General features: G+C 42.1%; 1 pseudogene; it reads left to right on the top strand.

Moving 5' to 3' along the window:
- Nucleotides 1-1,067: 1,067 nt before the first annotated feature.
- LOC119882044 lies at nt 1,068-4,140 on the top strand (annotated as a pseudogene).
- Nucleotides 4,141-4,253: the final 113 nt, after the last annotated feature.

Here is a 4,253-nt window from a genome sequence, read left to right as displayed (position 1 = left end):
TACTGCCAACTCTGCAGTTGCTCTAAAGGATTCCCTCTGGCAATCCAGCAGCCATTAACTGGCATCTTTAACATTTAGTCCATATTATTCTTCCTGTGTGACTGAGATTCAGCACTACAGCAAAACACCAGATTGATTTCTGCTTGAAATTATATCTGAAAACCACTAGTCCATTTAAAGATGGCAGATAGGTTGATATACTGTCTGGTGTGTGCAGTCTATAAACACAAAAAGGCAATCATCCTTATATCACAAGGTGAAGTTCTGTCTAGGCTGGTTTGTGTATGTCTCACTTCATTACAAATAAACAGAGCCACAAAGAATGTGTGGCTCTAAAGTTTGTCCTGGGGTGTATAAGGCAGTAACAAGACACTGTCTGCTTCTTGTCATATAGCGTTCAGTGTGTCACCCAGATATCACGGGCACTGTCCCAGATGTTTATGGAATGACCGGTCAGCCCACTCAGCAGACATCTGTATCACAGGATTGATCCGAACCGTCCTCAGGTTGTGTGAGGTTGCCAGGAATCGACTGGAAGTGGCGCTTGTGAGGGGGGGGGGGTTAGTGGTGAGAGACTATTCCTCAAAAGACATCTTTTAACCCCTAAAATCTGACATTATTTCTCTAAGTGTACATGGCCACATAAAGAACAAATTCTTACTCCAAGCACGAGAACAGACCTCCCCCTGCTGATGAAAGTCATGTGCTGCAGGGGCGCATAGCCTGTATGTGCGAAGTGTCACGTTTCCTTTTGTATGTGTGTTATGAACTTGTGAACGGTGTTAATGCAAAAAAGCCTTGTACGGTTTAGGGTTTTAGGCACATTTGCAAAGTATTCAAACATCGTATGTGTGTCGTCTAAGGGTGCCAGGCTATGGGCGTAATAAATTGTTGTCTTCTTTTGTGTCTGACCAAACATATTTAAAAAGTGTGTGTCTGTGGCCTACAGGCAGTTGTGTGTCTCTCCAGAACTTGACTTTTGCGCTAGGCAAGCTGGGAAACGGATTTCTTGCACCTCTTGCACCGTTTCACACGTGGACCGACGCGAACTACATTTCCCATGACTCTCTGCGCGGTCGGGGCGACATGCTGCTTTTCACGCAGTCTGAGCTGCGACAGGGATAAATGTGGTCCTTGAACGCCTGGGCTAATTCACATGGCCCTCAAGATTTAGGAGTACGGTTTCCTCTTGACCTCAACACGTAACTTCCAACGTAAGTGTAGTCTGCGCTCTGTCCTCTGCTTCAGTATGTTTTACTTGTATAGTTTACTTCCTGTGAGGGTTTACAGTATTTACTGATAGCTAACAGCTAACTGGCTAACGTCAGGCAGAGGAAGACAGAGTTGGCAGCAGTCTGGCCTTAACAAGCCCAATGTCCAGCGAGTGTCTAGAGAGGAAACACTACTGCTTTACTGTCCTGAAAACCTGGGAACTAAAAGCTGCCTCCTCCTTGTCCTCCAGACAAACCTAGCCAATGTCAACTAGCCCTAAATAGCTGCATGTGTAAAGCTAGCACACATTTAGCTTGAGGCTTCCGATTGGATTTTACAAACCAAGCCAGGACTTACTTACTTCCTACTGTCTGTTTTGCCTACAGTCTATTTTAGAACTTTTATTTTGAAGAAACATGGAATTACTTCCTGTCTTAATTGTCATGAGTTCGCACATCACTTGTAGTTTGAGAAGTTTTGTAACATAACTGATCGCTTTTATTTTAATTTTAACACATCGTTAATTGAAATTGGCGTTAAGTTGAATATTCTTGAACTTTCTGCTTTAAACTCACTCGTTTGTTTTGCGTCAGGTGCTGCATTTGGAGTTGTGCAATCATAACACAACAAGGTATGTTCAGGACTTTCATTGTGTCATATAACAAGCGTAAAATCAACCAGTGGATGCAAAAGAGATACTATAATAGATAATGTAGGAAGGATATTTTGGTCAAGTTATTTGTGTAATGTTGCTGCAGTTTCCTTTAGTTTGCAGTCCAAATTCAGGAGTGACCAGGAGAGCACTACCCAGAGATGTAAGGATGCACTCTGGCTTCTAAATGTCAGTGAACGTCTGTCAGGATTGGAATAAGAAGAAACACTATTAAAATGTGTTCAGAAAAAAATGACATGAATAATGCTATAATGTCAACAGCAGGGATAGATTACAGGCAGGGGCCATAAAGTTGTGTTCGCAGTCTGATATTAACTTGTCAACGCTGCATATTTTTTGCAATGAGGTCATACAACATTCAGTGTGTCACCCAGTTATCACTGATTTAGACAAACAGACTAGACTGCAGGTATTTCATATGCATTATAAAGGCTGATTTAGAGTATTTGATATCTGTTTTCTAGTAAGAAGCAACTGCAATTTATCCAAGTTATGTAGGGATTATCACAACTAAAAGTTATACAGTTAATCATTTCAATGGTATCTTTGGGTGCTTCGATAGAATTTTATGTGAAATCTTGATCCAAACATGAAAATTGAAAACTCCTCATGTAAAGGACTTAGCTTTGATCTTTCCTGCAGTGGGATGCGTACTCATCATGGCATAAGCTGATCTTTTGTATTTAAAAAATGCCCGTTTGGTCTTTTCTTACACCTCAATCAGTCAGAGAGTGAATTAGTGGAATGATTTGTCAGTTCATCAATTAGTCTGTTGACAGAAAATCAATCGACAACTATGTAAATAAACCTCGAGTCATTTAAACAAAATGCAAGGGCATTTCAACCCAGCTTCTCAAATGTCAATATTTCCTGGTTTTATTGGTCCTCCATGATAAAAATACAAAATAGTTTAAGGTTTTCGGGCACGTTATCTCGGACTTATAGAACTTGCAGTGGGCATTTTATGATGATTCCTACATTTTACAGACCAAATTATTCATTGATTAATCGAGAAAATAATTGACAGACTTATTGATAATGAAAATAATTGTTAGTTGCTGTACTAAATGAGGATATAATCATTAAAAGATTTCCCAGCCTAGATTTAGAATTCATACTGAGTGTCTTTTTTTGTCTTCTCCTACAATCTGTGGTGAAACGTCACAGCAGCAGCCGAGAGGAGGAGGGTGGGAAGAGGAAGATGATAATGCAGCGCATCCTGAATTATGGGAAACTGCGGCGGGTGGCAGCAGCACGCACGTTACTGGTGGGCGTCGCCGTCCCTGAGCCACCGGTAGCATTTGTTGCTGTGCCCACCGTCTGTTGTTGCCACCGCCCACAGGCCGGAGCTGGCTGTCAACCTCAGCCTCCAGCAAGGCAGCACATCAGCCAAAACACCAGCCACCACAGGAGGAACCACAGTCCAGCTCCACGCCTCAAACGCAGCAAACACAGCCTGATGCTGCAGAAGTGGACCCCCTGCAGGACAAGTCCAGCGGTCTGGTCCAGAGGTTTAAGAAGACGTTCAAACAGTATGGGAAGGTGATGATCCCTGTTCATCTTCTGACGTCCTCCGTCTGGTTTGGAACCTTCTATTACGCTGCTATGAAGTGAGTCTGGTTGAGTTCTGAGTTTATGGCTTTGCATTTGACACTCATAGATCAGATGGACATTTGTTGCTAAATTGTTTTTATTGCTTTTTGAAGAATGGTAAATACATTTTTATGCTAAAAGTTAGCGAATCATGTTAAGTCATTCTGATGCAACACTGCATTGCACAATGTTTGGCAGCTATTTTCAAACCTTTATCATCTTTTATATGTTTCACCCTCAGAGGTGTGAATGTAGTGCCATTCCTGGAGATGATTGGTCTGCCAGAGTCACTAGTTGGCCTTTTGAGAGACTCTTCGAGTGGCTATGCTCTGACTGCGTACGCCATGTACAAGGTAACATTTTTGCTCATTGATCAGCATCAAAACATTCATATTTTCTTATATCGTCTTTTCAACTTAGATTAGCATGTGTCTCATTTCCTCAGCCTGTGTGCTTCTGAAAAGCAGACCGTGTATCTAACAAGTGATGGATTCAGTTAGTTTTGCTCTTCTGACCAGCCAGTGTGCTTTTCTTTGTTTCCCTACAGATTGCAACCCTGCTAGATACACGGTGACTCTGGGCGGCACTTCACTCTCTGTCCAGTATCTCCGCAAACACGGCTACTTATCCACACCCCCACCAGTTAAAGAATACTTTCAGGACAAAATGGAGGAGACAAAGGAGAAACTGACAGAAAAAATGGAGGAGACAAAGGAGAGATTTTCTGAGAAAATGGAGGAAACAAAAGAACGTATCTCTGAGAAATGGAAGAGAC

This window comes from Micropterus salmoides, unplaced genomic scaffold (assembly GCF_014851395.1).
Source record: "Micropterus salmoides isolate LMB-PRFRI ecotype aquatic unplaced genomic scaffold, ASM1485139v1 Ms_hic_scaffold_2856, whole genome shotgun sequence".
NCBI lineage: Eukaryota > Metazoa > Chordata > Actinopteri > Centrarchiformes > Centrarchidae > Micropterus > Micropterus salmoides.
This window is presented reverse-complemented; position numbering and strand designations above follow the sequence as displayed.